A 20,223-nucleotide genomic window follows, 5' to 3' on the forward strand; every position below is an offset into this window, starting at 1 on the left:
TTGGTCTCGTTTACCAATAAGCATTCCCCCAGTAGTCTACAGGCCCAACTTTATCCAAGTCCATGGTCCTCAGAAGAAGGTGTGAGAGATGCATGTGTGGTGGGGAGGAAATACTCAGCCTGCAGCAAATACAGCATTGTACTCTTTCTGTCATAATTAGACACTTTGTGCCTCTTTTTGCTTAAGTGTTGCAATGTCCAACCAAAAGGTTAAAGGAGACTGTAAGAGAAAATAGTAAACGCAATGGAGAAGGACTTTTAAGGGTCAATTTGTTTATTTCCTCTTCTAATTGAAGGAAGACTCCCTTGATTTGAGACCCATTATTCTCATAAGCAACTAAGCTATCATTGGATTTGCAGACACCAATTCCAGGCAAAGTCTTTTAGCTCCAAATGTGACCTGAGGCCAGAACTAGAGCAGGAAGGGAGAGCACCTGCCCCCCCATGTTTAACAAACAAGAAAGCTCCCAATTTGTCTTTATTTTTATCATCAGTATTAAAAGACCTTTTCACTAAGATTACATCCGAAGACATAGATTCATATACATAAAGCCACAATAAAACTTAGGAAAAAAAAAAAACCTTTAAATATGGGATGCTTTGCCTTTCAACATGGGAGGCTTTTTCACATTACTGAGGTTAGGCAGATCCCTTTTGCTTATGATATCCCTATAAGATATACTAACCAGGGAAATCCTATGAATTTTCCTGCAACTTAAAAATATACATTTATTTTATAGCACCCACAATCGAAGTCTCAGTTCATTCTAACCTTGAAAAACATTGACCACGTCCTATAAAACCATTAAATACTAGTAAGTGCAGACGTACCAGACAATGACAGCAAAACACACTCGGTCCCTCTGGGATCTGTTCACAAACATCCCCTTCCAGCATGACAAACACACTCCTCCCAGCAGCAGATGCTGTTCTGGGGCAAGCAAGCAGGAAGCTGGAGGCAGCTGATTTTTCCACTCTACATATGATTTCTTACTGCCTCATCATCAAGAATTTTTTTTTTTTACCAGAACTGCAAAGATTCTGTAACACCAGGAGCCTGTCAAATTAAAGCTACTCTACAACAGGAGGGAGTGATGTGCAGATGAGGAAGCACGAAGACTCTTTCATATCTAAGGTCATACCACCTTTGTCATCTGATTTGCTAGTTCCGTTATGGGGAAGAGAAAATCCAGTTTGCTCTGTGTAATAAAATAAGCTAGCCCAGTACTTTATGTCAATTAAGAGTGAGATGGAGGCAGGAAAGGGAATACGTGCCAGAGGCAACAAAACTGCTCTATCCAAGCTGTCTGGCCCCTAAAATCCAACGGTTCCGAAGTAGAGTCAGAAGCTTCTGAGCTCATTCATGAGTATCACTATTTGTATTGACAACATGTAGGCTCACCTAAGGTAGAATGTGTACAGAAGCCTCTCTGAGAGGCTGCAACCATTTTTGATACGTTGATCAGCATTCCGTGAGATCTTCCAGGGTCTGACAGCTAGCAGACGAGGGACAGAGGGAGAAATTGGACCTTGGGCTATCAACGCTGAGTGCACTTATTTTCCTTCCATCTGAACTGTGGCCTGTCCCATGACTTAGCCTGCCTCTTTCTGGTTTGTTCATAAAAGTTACCGTGAACACCCCAGCAGCACGCAGGGCTGCTGTACAGTCCCTGTCGGGCTCTGCAGCAAAGACAGCCCATGTAAACAACCCTGTGCTTCCTTTGGAGCCTCCTGCCATGGGACAAGCCATTCTTTTTCTGCAGCTAAATGGCAGTACCTAGGAAGTTATGTGTTAGAAGGTAAAAGCAGAGACAGTCTCTAGATTGAAAGGTAGAGGGAAAAAAATACATATATAGTTTTTTCTTGAAATATCTCTAACCTTGATGTACTTGAACATTTTCCAATAAATCACATTTATTTTGCTGCAGGCACAAAGACATAAATTCTGATAAGTATATTGCCGTGCTCGTTTCTGATATTCTTTTTTTCCCAAAAGAGCTCTGACATTTCTAGGGGACATGGTATCCCAGCACAGAATATGGGAATTCTGCCATTAAAAAAAAAAAAATGCTGCCTGCTGTGACTAGGAGATCACCTTCTTAAAGGGACCCCTTACCTATGCGACTGCAGTGCCAATGTTTCCTCTCATCTCTAACCTGACCCCTGTCCTGTGGTCCTCTCCCCGGCCTGAATTTAGCCTAGAATGTCTCTGCAAGAGTAACGTCATCAGTTTTGCAACTAAAATATATAAATACCATTCCCTACTAAAAATAAATATGTTCCAAAATATTTATTTAAATTACACCTCTCAGGAAGTAAACATAAACACACACGTAAGGACATGATTTTTTAATGTTTTATGGAACCCAGAGCATTTCTTAGATATAAGACTGAGGTCAGCACTTCTAACAAGCACAGCTGTTCGCTGTCTCTCTGCTTCTTTCTCTCTCTCTCTCTCCACCCCCCCTTCTATCCCTCTCTCCCCCGCTGTTTTTCTCTTCCCTTCTGTAGCTCTGCATTGGTCTAAAAACCCCTGGTCACAATAAGAAATCTCCCTCCCACCCTCTGCCAACCCTCACTCCAAACAGGAAGGTTTCCACACGCCCAAGTCTGGGGAGAGATGCTCCACACAGAAGGAAAGGCTGGTGGCTTCTTGCCTCCGAGGTACTTCACTTCATGAACCTGCTTTCCATCCCATCTCTCCCACTTTTCCCATGCTCGCGCTCCCACCCCACCAGGAGCAATCAATAGGCATCACCCCACCCTCCAAAAAACAGGTTAGAACCCAGAAGGAGCAAAGAGCCACCTACCATTCCGTGCTTGAGAACTACGATCCTGATCCAGCAGTGTTTGCCCCAGAAATCCTCCCTATTTGTTTTTCATTAACACATTCCAAATTGTAATAAGGAATAGATTCTTTGGAGGTGGGGAAATTGTTTAAAATTAATGATAGACAGGTGATTTCCACGAAAACCCAATCTTAAAGTCACTCGAGCCCCTAGGAATTGAGGGGTGAGGAGAAAAAAGGAAAATTGTAAAAATGAAAAAAGAAAAGAAAAAGGTAAGCATATAACAAGCACCACCCACCCCCATAAAAATGAAAAAGGAAGGGGAGGTTTTTTAAAAAAAAAGAAGAAGAGTGGCTTGCTGAATCACCCTCTTTCACTGCCTGGAAACCATTGTGCAGCGTGATGCTGCCTGTACCATTGTGGAACCTACCAGAGGAGACCGACAGAGGGCTTGGGGAATCGGATTGCTATGGCAACCGAAAGGAGCACACATGACGTCAAAGCCCAGAGAGGTCCAGGGAGGGGTGAGCGGGGGAAAGGGAAAGAGGAAAAAGTCTATGTGCGGCTACAGCTACTGTGTTTTCCGGCGAAATGAGGACCAAGCAAAATGGAAAGGAATGGGGTTCGTTGGCCGCCACTCTCAGGAACTACATCAGCAGCCCGTTGGCACAACCGCGAGAAACAATCCGCTCCATGCAGCCCCGGCCCTGTGCACAGCAGGGCTAAGGAACAAACGCCCGCAGACCAAAACACCGTGAGAAATACCGTCAATCGCTGCTTTTCAACTAGCTCCGCTTTTTGCAAACAGCACAAAGTGAGACTTGTAGTCTAAATGTCAAAACAAACAGGGATGGTAATAACCTCAGCAGAGAAGTGAGCATCTGAGTCCCAGCTGGACCCCAGAGGTCATTTGCACAGCACTGTTCCTCCGCTCTGGTTCCTTGGGTTTTATAAAAATCATAAATAAATACCCACTACACCAAACTCAACAAACTGATTCTTCGACTGCAGTTAGAATGTGGGGAAAAAATACCGTTAATCTGAGTTAACAAACCAGGGGTTCTTTTTTATTATTATTATTGCAGATTATTCTCTGGAAAACCGATACAAACTGTATTATTACTATTGGGGGCAAATATCTCTATTTTATGTAAGTAAATTGCCCTGCTTTTGACTGTTAGAGTATATTTTTAAGTCTCCATACAGTTTTAGCATCTACAAATAATACTTTTTTTTAGGATGAGGGGAATTAACCACTTCCACTATTTTAAAAAATTACCAAATTCTTTTAACCTTTTTAAAATACTTTCTTTACATAAGGAAAATTTTCAATTCACATTTGGCCCAAGCAGCCTCAGCCCTTGGACTTCTCAAGTAACATTATCTAACCAAAGTCCTTTTTTCTTGAAGAACTTTGTGGTGGGTTTCTGTCCATTGAAACCAAGTAATGCTGAGTTTTATACCATTGTGCATTGTTTTAGAACTAGCATATTTACATGAATAAAGAGCTTCTTCCAGAAGATAACAGAAAACAGAAAAGATATAATATGCAACAGATATAAACCAAGCAGTGATCGTAGACACTAAAACATCATAAAACTGTGTGGGACTACATCAGGTTTTGTTTTCATTGTTGTTGCTGCTATTTTATTCAGGAGGGACTCTAGAACAAACGTCTTACATGAGTTTTTCTGTCTTTTTAATCTATTGGCCAAGGCAAGGTTTTGGGTGTTGCTTTACTCTAATTTCAAGTTCAACAGGAATCAGTTGATTACTGTTAGTCTTGGCAATGGTTCTACCTACAAGAAAACTATGTCTCAAGCAAAAATATGTTGATTAGCCAAACAACTTTATAGTACAATATAATTAGCATTCAGGCTTTTAAGTTATTATATTCTAAGCTTTGACAGTAAAAGTCAATTTTTAATAACTGGATATCAACAAAGAAAAAAATGAACACAACTCTTACCTCACATTGCAAACACAAAAATTAGAGATATATTATACACTGAAACATAAAAGAAAAAATTTATAAAGCTATTAGAATAAAATACATCTTTTAGAAGGAAAATAACTTTCTGATCTTGGAGGAGGCAAAGATTTCTTAGGACACAGAAAGCACCATAATAGAAAAAAATAGACTTGATCAAAATTAAAAGCTTCCACTTATCCAACTCACCATTAAGAAAATGAAAGAGACAAGCCACAGACCAGAAGAAAATAGTCTTGATAAACATCTGAAAATATTCTTGACACTATTATATGATACTCACAAATTCAAATACGAATTCTAGATTATATAAAAATATCCTACAACTCAATGATAAAAGCAAACAATTGCATTTAATGGTCAGTCTTGAGCAGGCACTTGACAAGGGAGATTTATAAATGGTCGATAAGTACATTAAAAAGTGTTCAGTGTCATTAGTCATCAGAGAAATGCAAATTAAAACTGCAATCAATGCCATTTTACACCCATAAAAATGGCCAAAATTAAAAATGACTAACAACTCCAAATATTGGCTAAGATATAGAGAACCAGAACTCTCCTTCATTAATGGTGTGAGTATAAAATGGTAAAACTACTTTGGGAAATGGTTTGTCAGGGTTTTTTTAATGATAAACATATACCTACAGTATGACTCAACAATTCTATTCATAGATAGTCACCCAAGAGAATAGAAACATATTTCATTAAAAAAAAAAAACCTGTACATAAATGTGTATGCAAGCTTTATTTGTAATTGGTAAAAATTAGAAACAACTCAAAGTATATACAGGACAATGAACAAGCAAATTGTGATATATTCATATAATGGTATACTATTCAGCAATAAAAAAGAATGTCAACTACGAATAGGTTAAAACCAACCATTTTCTTCCATTAGGTATCAATTCTTGATGGCACAATTTACCAAGAATAATAGATACCAACATTGCTTGTGGATCTGGAGGTGGATTTTACTATTTAGAGCTTTAATTCTCAACCTACTCATTTCAGTAATATTTAGATGATCAAAATGGTCCAGTCTATACACTATAGAAAAATTAATTTCCTCAAATTAGGTCATTTAATACAAGTTGGCTGTTAGTAAAAAATCAACACTAAATAGATCCCATTCCTGATTGGATAAAACAAAAACTATTTACTTAAAGCCCTCAAAAGATAATCCCAATGTAAATCTCTACTGCAATTTCTCAATCCAACACGGTATGTTTTAGAACCTCCCTTCCCTCCCAGAGCACAATTTTAGTCAAAAGAGAGAAAGAAAAAGAACAGATACCTACTGACATCATTGTATTTGGCAAGCACTCTACTTATGCATAGTTGTATCCACCACATGAACTCCCACAAAAGTATCTCCTCCCTTTCATTTGTTATTTACCATACTATATGTTGTATTACTCTAATTTTATGACTATGTAATATCCTACCTCAAACTTGACTGTAACTTAATCTTTCTTAGTATTCATTGTCTTCCCTGAAAGTTCCCTTTTCCAGGAGTCTGTCCTATCTTCTTACACTTGGTAGGTGATCAGTAAGGCTATATAATTCTTTTATCAGCTATCAAAATTTTTATCTCAAATATTATAATGGAGTGTTAAGTTTTGAGATATCCAATATTAAAGCAGGTAACTTCTGTTACAAATTTAATATTTAAACATTAACTGTCTTAAACTCTTTTCAAAGGGTATTCAAATGAAACTATTTAATCTAGAAGTCTGACCTGAATTCTATCAGTACTATCAATCATAAAAGTTTTTGAAAGAAAAGTTTTAAGTGAATAAATAAATGTGAGTTCTTTATTGTCAAAAGCACAGAGTTGTATCTAGTATTTCTTATATACAACTTTATTTATTTAATAGCATGTTTGTAGACTGCAGTAGGACTGAAGACTTGCAGGATACTTCTTGTTCTCTAAACACGGAGCTCTCCTTTCACTTACAAATGAAAACTTTGTGATATTACATTTTCAAAATGAAGTACTGAAACATGCACTAACATCGATGAATCTCAAAAACATGCTAAGTGGAAAAAAATGAGACAAAAGAGCATCTACTTTATAAATCCATTTATATAAAGTTCTAGAACAAACAAAATTGTTCTATGGTGATGGAAATAAGACTGCTTGCGGGAGCCACAAGTTTGACGTTGTGATGAGCGCGAAAGGGAAATTTTTGTAGTGATGAAATGTTCTGCATCCTGATAGACGTGTAAGTTATTACATAGGTGTAAGCATTTGTCTGAATTCCTCAAAGTGTAATTCCTAAGATTAGTGCATTTCACTCTATGTAAATTGAGCCACTGTTTAAAAATAATAATAAGCCAATTCCCAAGAAGAAGAAAATTGCTATGAGCAATAAGTTAGAATTCCTACTAAACCTGCAAATCTGATCCCATACCTTGAATCTTGATTTTGCAGACCCAAGCAAACCCAGCAAAAGGAAAAGCCACAATCAGTGTCAATAGGATCTTAAGAGATCTAGCAAACCCTCCAAAGTGAAGCAGATAATTGAGGTTTACCTAACAAACAAGAAATAAGAATTCAGATATTAAAAAACAGATTTTTCAGAGAAGCCCGGCAAGAAGCAGATCCTTAGGTTCTGCTGTAGGAACTATCATTCAGTGTCAGGACTCAAGACTCTGGAGGGAATGAAGGTACTGATGAACTGGCTTTCCAAACAGTAAATGGGAAGGGACTCTGGAATCGGGGAACACAAAGGAATCAAGCCAGTGAAATTGGAGTAACAATTCCATTTCTGAATCCAAGTCCAAGTGCCTTCATGGGGGCTTAGCAGTAAAACTAACTACTACACTAAGATCTCTTATCAAAATTGGTCCTAGAGTAGGGTTACCAACTCATCCCCATTTGCCAGAAACTTCCCAAGTATTAACAAGTCCCACATACCAGGAAACCCCTTGGTCCCAGGCAAACCAGGAAGGTTGATCAACCTATCCCAAAGTCTAAAATGGACTTGAACCCTCAGATGAGAATTAAAGGTCCCAGCTTCAAAAGTTACAAAAGGAAGAAGTCAAGAATTAGTTATAACAGTGGTGTTGCTAAAGAGGAGTGTCACCTAGCTACACTTTCAACAATTAGATTATTATGCCATGAATTAAGATGGTGGCAAGAGGATGCAAATGGTTTGGTAAACACAAGCAAAATTATGAAAGATAAATCAGTAGAACTGGGTGAGTGAATAAATATGTGGGGAATGCAGAGGGTCAGTGTTGATTCAGATATCTGTCAAGATATATAATAATGTCTCCTCTCAGAGAGTCAGTCATGTATTTTTCATGATGCTTCCACTTGGGGAACACTAGTCCTTTGCAAAACTATTTCATAATTTAAAAGTTTCAGAGATGCTGCATTCAATATCTCCCTTTTGGAAAATTGTATTTCATATTACTAAATTAAAAGCCCTGAGAAAACTGGAAGTTTAAAAAAAACTAAATTTCTCAAAATTAAATCAAAATTTATATCTTAAAATAAATTCTCAAGTGAAGTTTATAATTAATATCTTTTATTATTCTGTTTGGATGGGAAACACAAGGCCAACAGCTTACCATGGCCATGATGGTGAACTCAAAAAATGGTTCTTCATATGATCCAGCAATTCCACTTCTGGGTATTTATCTGAAGAAAGCAAAGACACTAACTTGAAAAGATATCTGCACCACCATGTTCATTGCAGCATTGTTTACAACAGCCAAGACATGGAAACAACCTATGTGTCCATCAGTGGATGAATGGATTGTGGCATATATAAATCAGCCATAAAACAGAATGAAATCTTGCCACTTGCAACAACATGGATGGGCCTTGAGGTCATTATGCTAAGTGAAATAAGCCAGACAAAGAAAGATAAATAACATATGATCTCACTTATATGTGGAATAAAAAAAAAAAAAGCCAAACTCATAGATACAGAGAACAGATTGGTGGTTGCCAGAGGTGGTGTGGGGAGTGGGTGAAATGGGTGAAGAGAGGCAAAAGGGATAAACTTCCAGTTATAAAATAAATGTCATAGAGATGTAACGTACAGCATGCTGACTATAATTGCATAGCATGTTTGAGAGTTGCTGAGACAGTAGATCTTAAAAGTTCTTGTCAGAAGAAAAAAAATTCTGTAACTATATATGGTGATAAGTGTTGGCTGGAGTTATCGTGGTGATTATTTTGTAATATATACAAATCATTTTATTGTACATCTGAAATGAATGTAACGCATGTCAATTACACCTCAATAAAAAATAAAGTAAAATAGTAATGGTTTCTAATGAGAGCAAACTGTGATCAGTGTCATAGAAGGAGGAAGTATCATTTTTCTTTTTAATTAATAGACTTTGTATTTCAGAGCAGCTTTAGGTTTATGGAAAAATTGAGCATAAAAGTACAGAGAATTCCCACATACTCTGTTTCCCTCCCCACAAAGTTTCCCCTATTATTAACATCTTGTATCAGTGTGGTAAGTTTGTTACAATTGATGAACCAAATAATGATATGTTATTATCCATTGAAGTCCATAGTTTATATTAGGGTTCACTCTTTGTATTGTACAGTTCTATGGGGTTTGACAAACATACAGTGTCATGCTGCACTCACTTTTAATAATCTGCTTGCTTAAAAGTCAATTTTACATTCAGAAAACAACTGCATTCACATCAAAAGAAAGTAGATAAGCTTGGTCTGCTGAAAGGTTTTCCTAGTGGATAGATCACAACTGTTAGAATTCAATGGCAGAAAATGTACTTTGAACCAACTTTTATTAAGTTTATAAAAGCATTCATTTTTTTTCACTAAGAACACCATAACGAGCCAAATTACGTCCCTTTGTGGTTAAACATACTTTGTAAATGCAGAATATCTGCTACAAAGAAAATAGTAGTTATACACAGCTTTTCAGTATCCTGGTAGACTTTTTTGAAAGTCTGGATTTAGTTTACAATAATAAAGGAGGGGTGGGGAATTTTAGTTATGAATAATACCAAAGAAGCTTCAGTTTCCTCAGGTAGCAACAGCTTAAAAAATCTAATTAGAGTATTTGTCTTTTGAACAACTATGCTAATAGAAAAATGCCTTTTCTTAGATTCCAGCAGAAGCTGGTTTGTGAGATAAAGAAACCGTTCCTCTTGCCAGACATCCTCACGTTTATCCACACCTCAATCCATGCACAGCCATAGCAATTCCAATTTTCCTTACCCTTACTTTACTGCCATGCCTTAGAAACATGACCAAAGCATCAAGATACCATGGATTATATTTTAGTTTGGTCTAGAAATTCAACTTCTTACCACTTTGCAGCAATTCATATCTTCATTAAAAGGGTATTCTTTTTATTTTTTCAGCTTTATTGAAGTATACTTGACAAATAAAACTGTAAGACATGTAAGGTATACAACGTGATGATGTGGTATATACATGTACATTGTGAAAAGATCCCCTCATCAAGTTAATTATTGCGTCCATCACCTCACATATCGTATTTACCTTTGGGGCGGTGGTAAGAACACTCAAGACCTACTCTCTTAGCAAGTTTTAACCATACAATATACTGTTATCAACTACAGTTAACATGTTACACATTAGATCCTCAGACCTCATCTTAGAACTGAAAGTGTGTACGTATCCTTTTACCAATCTCGCCCTATTCTACCCTCCGCCCCCATCCCCCAGCACCTGACAACCACTTTCCTAGTCTCTGTTTCTATGACTTCAACCTTTTTTTTTTTTAGGTTCCAATTCTAAATGATACCTTACAGTATTTGTCTTTCTCTGTCTGGCTTACCTCACTTAGCATGATACCCTAAGGTCCATCCATGTTTTCTGTCTCAATGGTAGGATTTCTAAAAGGGCTATTCTCACCTCTGATTCTGACTTGCTATCACAATGCTCAAAAGATGGTCACTGAGGCAGGCCAAGAGAGAAAATACAAGCCCAAACTTTCATAATAAAATTTAAAATAAAAGGTTAATATTTTTAATAAATGCAGATCCTCTATCACCACTAAACAAAATTTCCCAGTATTAGAGAGCCTATTTTTAAACATGATAGGAGAAGATTTTTGCAATCATTCATTAGTTAGTGAATCCTGGGTCTGTGCAATAGAACAATAGTATAAGTAATAGTAACAGATGGTTATAGTACCAGATGACCAAAAGAGTAGTAATCAGAGTTAATAATACATTACAGGTTTTGGTATATTTGGTCTTCTATTTTTAAACCAAATAATCATCAGCATAAACTTGTATATATAGCTTATAATTGCTGGATTTTCAAGTTATAACCAAAAAAAGTTCTTTGAGTATCCTAGGCATGCCATTTAACCTTCATTGGAATGTTATATTCAAGAGGACGACAGGAAAATAGGAATCCAACTTTCAAAATTGTCTAAATTCATGTAGAGCAGTGATGATAGTATAAATTTAGTATGTATCTGGTATATGTATAGGATATTTTTTAAATTTTTAAACAATATATAAATACTTTTAAGTCTTATTTGGAATATGTATAGTTAGTGAAAAGGGTATTGGATTCATCAACAGATTTTGTTTAAATTGTAGCTATGCTGGGGGCACCTGGGTGGCTCAGTCATTAAGCGTCTGCCTTCGGCTCAGGTCAAGATCCCGGGGTCCTGGGATCGAGCCCCGCATCGGGTTCCCTGCTCAGCGGGAAGCCTGCTTCTCCCTCTCCCACTCCCCCTGCTTGTGTTCCCTCTCTCGCTGTCTCTGTCTCTGTCAAATAAATAAATAAAATCTTTAAAAAAAATAAATAAATTGTAGCTATGCTGTTTCCTGTCTGTGTAAATTGAACAAATCACATGGCCTCTCCATTTCCCAATTTAGGCATTGACATAATAGATGGAATGACATTCACTTCACAGAATTTTTGTGAGAATCAAATTAAGTAATGTATATGACTGTGCCTGGCACATCCATTGGCATATGAGAGCCCCTTAATAAATATTGACCATTCAACTGAATCTATCTGCAACAAGAAAGATACAACCCACACTTAAATTTAAATTTCCTAATATAATTTTGAAAACTATGGACATTGTCCAGTGCCCCAGAAACATTCATCTTCTGTTGCTTGATGATGCTCTTAAAGTATATACACAAGAGGAGATGCAATTGATCATATGGTACTTGGCAGTGTTGAAACAGCACTATAGAACTAATAATAAACTTGAAAGAATTTAAGCCTACCTGCCAGTCTACACTTGAGAAACTATTCAAGACATCAGCAATTCTCACTGGAAATTTCCCAGAGAAAACTCAACCACTTGGTCAGCAGATATCCAGAGATATACTCTTTCATAAGAAATAGAGAATCAAATCAAGAAGACTAAGCAAAAAAATAGTACAATTATTGGAGCTCTGTGATATTCTTATAATTTAATTAAAATCAATTCAACCAGCAAATCACTGAGTAGCATATAAGTACAAAGCAATGTGTTAGAGACTTAAAAAGGAAGTCCAAGAGATGGTACCTATTAAAAATAAGCTCATTATCTTACTGCAGAGTCAAGACTAACCCACTTAAGAAAAAAAAAATCTATAAATAAGTCCCTAAATGTAGGCTAAAAACAATGAAATCTCTAGAGAGGGAAGTCCTCCACATGAGCATGCCTGCTGAAAACATGGATCTCAAATCCTGTATCTGTTGAGAAGCAGCACAGTCCAATAAAAATGCAGATCTAAGTTTTGATTCCACAGTGACTAACTAACTACCCAAGAGAAGTTGGGCAGACAGGAGCTCTCTCTATTATAGTTTCTTCATCTATAAAATATTAGGTCTACATTACATGATAATGATAAGAAATGTAAAAGAGAGCCTTAAGATGATTCTTGAGCAATGAATACAATTTGGACAGTTGGGATTTAAGGAGAATAGACTTAAAAGTAAGGAAAAATATATCATATTTGGATGAGAGTAAAGAGATAACATTCTAGTTGAAGGGAAAGAAAAGTACTGGGAGAAATGGAAACTCTTCAACCAGATTGTCTTATGAGGCAAAAGATCCAAACCAAACATTTGCCCTATAAATGAAAATATAAGTCAGGGAGAATAGGAACCACTGCTAGAGTCAGTTCTGACTTTCTAAGTCATTTAATATATATTACCTTATAATAAATTCATAGTTGCTACCATTTTTATCATTGTTATCACCAATATCATCATAGACATCCTTGTTATTATTTTAGCTACTATCCATTGAAAGGATACTCTGTATCAGGTACTTGGTTACATTTACAGACATCAGCTCTAATCTCATGGCATCTCTTGATCATTATCTCACTAACATTTGTTGATCATCCACTGTGTGCTTGGGCTTATGCTATATCACTACAGTCCTCACTACTCTCCCATCACATAAGGTTTATTTTTCTTTTCAGATTTTTATTAGGTAGGTAGGATTATTATCCCTACTTTATGGGCAAGAAAATTATGACATAAAGAGAGTTTAAATAATTTGTCCAAGATCACATGATTAAAAACTAGATGAGTCAGGATTTAAATCCACGCATATCTGACAGATGTCTCTACATTGAGAGGTTAAGGGGGAAAAATGCCAGTGAACTTAAGTTATAAAAGGAGTATCATCCAATAGGAAGGTCTTTTCTCCCACTCAATCAGAACACTAATTATGTCCTATTGTTACTGTTGCCTTTTGGTGCATATGGAGAATCGGCAGTTAGGGCAATATAACCTTTTAAGCAGAAGCAGAGAAACCCCCAAATAAGAAAACAGAAGAAGCCCTTCTAAGATGTAGTGTTAGCACAGCTTTTTAAAAACATGGCATGAGGGGCGCCTGGGTGGCTCAGTCATTAAGCATCTGCCTTTGGCTCAGGTTATGATTTCAGGGTCCTGGGATCGAGCCCGTGCATCGATCCCCCCCTCCCCGTATCAAGTCCCCACATAGTATAGGGCTCCCTGCAGGGAGCCTGTTTCTCCCTCTCCCTCTCCCCCTGCTTGTGTTCCTTCTCTTGCTGTCTCTCTCTCTCTGTCAAATAAATAAATAAAATCTTTAAAAAAATAAAAACATGGCATGGCCGTGAACTGCTGAGAAATAGCAATAGCTAATAGAACACCTGATGTTCCTCTATAAAAAAATGTGACTGCTCTTTTTTCAGCAAAGATTTTAAGCCAACTGTGAATCTAAAAGACAAAGCTTCAGTCTCTTCAAATAGCTACAGTCCCTAAACTGAAAACCCACCTCCTGTAGGCAATGTAGAAAAGATATTGGTAGTAGTCTTTCAAACACAGCTGTATACTTTTATTGGAAACATCATCTATAGAAATGAAATGCAATGGTATTATGAATGCATGTATACACACACACAAATACAAACAACTATTCATCCAGTCAACAAATACTCATTGAATATCTACTGTACACAGTAAAGACAAACTTGTTCAGATATTGCTTCTGCTCATTGAAGGGGCTCAATGTTTTACTAGACATGAATACGAATAATCATAAAGCAAGGTTTTTAAAACTGCTAATTCAGTAGAGCAGTGGGAAAAAAGCAATGGAAGTTTGGGGAAAAGATTATCTCTAGCTGGGGTGATTGGGGGAAACCTTAGAAATGCACACTGTAAAATAATAGGAAACATATATACTGGTCTTTGCCTCTCTCCCTGCCCCCTACCCATTCCTGGCACAGAGCTCCCAAACCTCGTGGAATTTCCTGGGATTTAGGAGAGGGCGACTTTTGTTCTAATGAAGAGACTCGGGAGGCTCTGGATGGTTTCAGGGTAATGGCTGGTCACCAGAAAGATTAAACCATTATTAGAAGCTTGGAACTTTCAGCCCCATCTTCTATACCCTAGGAAGGGGAAATGGGCTGGAGATTACGTTAATGATCAATCATGCCTATGTGATGAAGCCTCCATAAAAATCCCAAGGATATGGAATTCAGAGAGCTTACCATTACTGGTAAATGTGTTTCCCTGAGTTCTGTGAGCTGTTCTAGAAAATTATAGAATCCAAGGAGGGGGTCATGGAAACCTCTGATTTGTAGTCAAGTTAGACATGAGAAACCTGGGAACATACTACTTGTGATCGGTATCTAAAGAGGGGGGCTTGTCTGATGGGCTGAGCCCTTAATCTGTGGGGTCTGCACTAACTCCAGTTGGTGTCAGAATTGAATTGAATTACAGGTTGGTGTCAGAGAATCACTTTTGTGAGGGAAAAATCCACACATCTGGCATCAGAAGTGACACCAGTGGTATACTGGTCAGGGTCACACAAAGTTATAACAGTGACTCATGAAGTATTTTGAGTGTTTATTACACTCAAACAGAAAAACAGAAGTGAGTTTTCCTTTTCACACACATACACACAGCACAGTCAGCAGTGGATTTTGTGGATAATTTCTAGGAATGTAGAGAAGGAATCAGCCTAGAGTAATGAAGAGGCCACTGACTAAAGATCTATAACACAAATAAGAACACTTGAAACACAAACATGGGCCAGGTTATTCACTATCACAAATAACACCAAGAAATTACAACAGCTTCCAGTGATAAATTTGTGGTAGACAAATCAGAAATTAAGTTCGACTCACAAAACATACAAAAATTCAATAGAAACCAGATTCAATTTGCAAGAAATATAACAGTCTAATAGAAAACACTCTCTCAATCCATTATATAAGTACCTTTGTATATTTTGTGTGAACTTCACACAATTTTCTGTAATAAATGCTGTGAACTTGTCTTCATTCTAATACAGTGGATATAAATATAAATTAATTTCCTCAGTTCCACAACAGTTTAACACAACATGGAGTGTCTCCTATGTGCCAAGCATCATGCTATGGTCTTTAACATTTATTCTATTCTGGGCATTATCCCACTCCATTGATGAAATATAATTCACACTCAACTAGTAGAATTGAGATCTATCCAGTCAAACTCCAGTCATCTCTCAATATAAAGGAAAATATTCCATAATAAAGGAAATGATTCCCTTTTTTTCTGCTTGGATGGTCTTAAGACTCATCTTTGGGTCTAGTCAGATACTATTAAGTATCCACCATACCCAGAGAGTTCCTGGTAAACACTCAATGCATTTTTGTTGAATGAATGAATAACGAATGAATCAGTAAATCAAAAAAACAATCACATATAAGCAATGTAAGGAGCAAATGGTTTTAAGTTTCTGTCATATATTGATTTGTGTTCCCTCAAAAAGATGTGTTGAAATCTCAATGCCCCCGTACCTCAGAATGTGACCTTATTCAGAAATACAGTCCAGATGGTTTGCAGATGTAATTAGTTAAGATGAGGTCACACTGGAGTAGACTGAACCCCAAATCCAATACAGGTGGGTCCCTAGTCCATTAGGGACGTGGTATCCTTACAAAAGGGAGAAACTGGGACACAGACAGACATGCATAGAAAGAAAGATATTTGAAGTGGCCAGGGAAAAGACAGCTATCTACAAGCCAAGGAAAGAGGTCTGGTACAGCTCCTTCCCTCCCAGCCCACAGAAGAAACTAATCCTGCTGGCACCTTGCTTTCACATTTCTGACCTCCAGAACTGAGAGACAATAAATTTCTGTTGTTAAAGCTGCCTATTTTGTGGTACTTTGCTCCAGCAACCCTAGAAAAACTAGTACAGTCCCGCAGCTTCCCTTCAGGCTCACTTATGGTCTATTCTTCCTAAAGAAACCATAACGATCAACTGTATCTTGTCTCTTCCCTATGCAAAACACACAGTGGCTCCCGACACACGAAGAATAAAATGCAAATTCCTTATTATGGCCAACCAGGCCCCTCATGCTCTGACTCCTGGCTCCTTCACTGACCTCATTCTCTACCCTCTCTCCCCCTCCAGCCAGCACTGACTTTGCTGTTTCTCGGAAGAGTCAAGAATGCTTCCACCTCGTGGCTTTTGCACTCGCTGTTCCGTCTGTAACTCTCTTCCTTAAAATATGTGTGTTGTATGTATCTCACCTCATTCAGAACTCTTGGAAAGGTCCTCTAGTGAGGACTTTTTGACAAGCCTGCTTACTCTAGTGCCCCACATCACTTCTATCCCTTATTCAGTGCCCATGTTTTTCTGTACAGCAGTTACCCCTTCCTGATATATTAAATGTTTATGTGTTTATTTCCTGTCTTCCCCTCTAAAATGTATGAGGATGGAACAATGTTTTGCTTACTGATGTATCCTCAACACCCAAACAATAACTGACATGTGGCAGGTACACTGGATAAATATTTGGTAAATGACTAAGTGCAACAGTCTTACACATTTAACCTGACATCCTTGAAAATTCTGTGAAAGAAGATTATTATTCAGTCACTAAACATCTGTTTGGCACTTCTTTTGTCCCTAGGACCGGGATGGGACGACCGTAGGCATAGGAGAGATCCACATAAATCTCTCATGGACCTGGCCCTCAAGAAGTTTGGGGCAGAATTGAAACGTGTTCCATGAATTGCTACAGGCAATGCACGAACTGTAGAACTACAAAGGTGAAAACAGTCAGCCCCACCTATCAGGGAGGAAAGATTTAACGGGATAACAAGTGAATTTCGCCTTAAAAGAACTGTCCAAAAGGAAGAAGCAATATAAACGCCGTCAGGGTAGCATGGAACAGCCCGGTGAGTTCCAATAACGAAAAGTAACGCAGTAAGCTTGGAGCACAAGGAGCACAGGCACAGGGACAGAAGAGCGGCAGTGCTTGTGTGTTAAGAGTTGGGGCTTGATGGCAAAGCAGAAAACAGACAGCTTAATTCCCACGTTAAGGAATTAGAGTTCATCTTAGAAACCAAAGAATCTTCCTTAAGACAGAGCCTAATGAGTATGTCAGAGGGGGAGACGAACCATGAGAGATGATGGACTCTGAAAAACAAACTGAGGGTTCTAGAGGGGAGGGGGGGAGGGGGATGGGTTATCCTGGTGATGGGTATTGAGGAGGGCACGTTCTGCATGGAGCACTGGGTGTTATGAACAAACAATGAATCATGGAACACTGCACCAAAAACTAATGATGTAATATATGGTGATTAACATAACAATAAAAAAAAGACAGAGCCTAATGGACATATTACTACGTTAAGATCTGAAAGGGATGAAACTTAAATCTCTGACTATGTGCATCACAACTCTACTACAGCAGGCATTTCCAGAGTGTAAAAATCGTGGGGGGCATGAATACATTTGTTGGGGATGGGAGTCATTTGGTTTCTTTTCATTTTCTCTTAAAATGTGATTTGATCAAGATCTATTATATGTGGCTTCAAGTTTCCAATTTTATAATTGCCACTCCTTTGTGTAGGTCTGATTTCCCTGGCATCAACCCATCTCTGGAGACACCATGTCCCAATTATTTGTTGACTTTGCTTAAAGTAATTTAGCACCAAATTGTGCCTTGCCCCAGTCTTATCAAAGAGAACAGGCCAATCATAAATAAGGACTGCCACTGACAAACCGGCTTATCTAACCATTTTAGTGCTGAGCTTTAGGCTTCTGGTTATCTGTTTTCTAAACACAAACCATTAGTGCATTCATCCAGTCTCCTTGTTTTCAATTTTTTAAGTGAAATCCTTTCTCCTTTTCTCAACAAAATCTCATACAGAGCCCTATGTATAAAATCTGTAAAGCAATGTTTAATTAATTATAAACACAGTATGCAGGTTCAAACTTATAGCATTTGTATATAGTAAAAGTGATCAATGAGCACAATGTGGCTATTTTGATGAACTAAACATTTTCAACCCTGACTCATGGATGATACCTGCAGACCTGTCATTACCAGCGTGAAATCTGATTCTGTTCTTTTTAGTTGTTGGAAAATACATTTTTTTAATGGACTGGTTCACAAATTCTGAGTTTAAAAAAGAAAAGGGAGACAGAGACCAAAGCAGAGCTAAAAACTTCTAATCTACAGCTCATTTACAATTAGTTTATATAGGTTGGAGGTTGTAAACGCATCACTCTAGACTCTAGAGCCTGGTGTCAAAACCAGTTTAGTTCCTAGTGTATGTTTTTTTAATTAGTTGCCACAGTTTAAGAATGGAAAGATTTCATTTAAAACTCAGGACATCTGGGGACACCTGGGGGGCTCAGTCAGTTAAGCGTCTGACTCTCCTTGCTAGCTGTCTTTTCACTGGGTTCATTCAATGGGAGGCACTTCGGGAGATTGGAAGGTGGAATAAAGGGAGAAGCCAAGGTACTTGTGTCCCTTCCTCTCTGCCTTATGCAGTGCCTCTAGCAGAAGCACCTCACTCCCATGGCTTTAGCTCCTGCAGTCCTCACACAGGTGATTTTTTTTTCTTTTTCTTTTTCTTTTTCTTTTTTTTTTTTAAGATTTATTTATTTGAGGGATGCCTGGGTGGCTCAGTCGTTAAGCGTCTGCCTTCAGCTCAGGTCATGATCCCAGGGTCCTGGGATCAAGCCCCGCATCAGGCTCCCTGCTCAGCGGGAAACCTGCTTCTCCCTCTCCCACTCCCATTGCTTGTGTTCCCTCTCTCGCTGTGTCTCTCTCTGTCAAATAAATAAATAAAATCTTTAAAAAAAAAAAGATTTACTTATTTGAGAGAGAGAGAGAGCAGAGGGCAGGGGCAGAGGGAAAGGGAGAAAGAGTCTTAAGCAGACTCTGCACTGAGCGGGGAGCCCACCACGGGCCCAATCCCATGACCCTGAGATCACGACTCAAGAGTTGAAACTAGGAGTCTTCTGATCAACCCACTACGTCACTCAGGCGCCCCAAGGGCTATTCTTCTGGGAATACCCCTATACAACTCAAGGCCACAACAGGAAACAGATGGCACATTTAGAAAGGATAATCTGAGGTGGATTTTTTTTTTTTTTTACAAAGAGATCATTTACAAAGATGTAGTAAGTATACAGGAACCATGGGGGATAGTGCTCAGCACTCCTAGATTCAGTGAGAAGGAGAGTCAGATAGAATTGTCGATTTTGTGAGGGGCAGGCACCTTTCAGGCATCAGACACAGCAAACTGAAGATAACTTTACAGGGAAGGAGCCAGGGGAACAAAATCCCTGATACTGCCTTCCTCCTTCCACAGAGCTTCTCTACTGTGGCAATACTGACATCATTTTGGACCTGTAATTCTACGGAGGGGAAGGGGGCACCGTCCTGTGCATTGTAGGATGTTTAGCAGCATCCCACTAGTTTGCTGTGACAACCAAAAATGTCTCCAGGCATTGTCAAAATGTCCCCTGGTAATCAAAATCATTCTCCAGTTGAGGACCACTGAAGTACCCACTATAGTCCATTCACGTCGGCCTCCCAGAACAAACAGAATGTGAAGAAAGGTAGAGAGTGGGTCTGGAGGTGCAAATGGAAAATATTCAGCACAACTCTCTACCCCACATTGACCTGGCATTGACCCTACTCATTCTTCAGATCTCAGTTTTACATAGCCCCTAGTGACCTTTCCTCACCAGCC

General features: G+C 38.3%; 1 protein-coding gene across 4 annotated transcripts in view; it reads right to left on the minus strand.

The window, feature by feature from the left end:
* MAPK10 (mitogen-activated protein kinase 10) overlaps positions 1–20,223 on the minus strand; it is a 556,562-nt gene that overhangs the window by 320,173 nt on the left and 216,166 nt on the right. For 2 of the 4 annotated variants that reach the window (XM_073891885.1, XM_025887136.2), the window contains exon 1: positions 2,810–3,231. The exons of 1 other annotated variant lie outside the window; for it this stretch is intronic. The gene's annotated coding sequence lies outside the window, so the exon portion shown is untranslated. Of the gene's footprint in view, positions 1–830; positions 987–2,809; positions 3,232–20,223 lie in introns of those variants that run through there. One more of the 4 variants, XM_073891886.1, reaches the window with a different exon arrangement.

Source organism: Callorhinus ursinus, unplaced genomic scaffold, assembly GCF_003265705.2.
Source record: "Callorhinus ursinus isolate GAN/ISIS: 27379988/994484 unplaced genomic scaffold, GSC_fseal_2.0 scaffold4, whole genome shotgun sequence".
Lineage (NCBI taxonomy): Eukaryota > Metazoa > Chordata > Mammalia > Carnivora > Otariidae > Callorhinus > Callorhinus ursinus.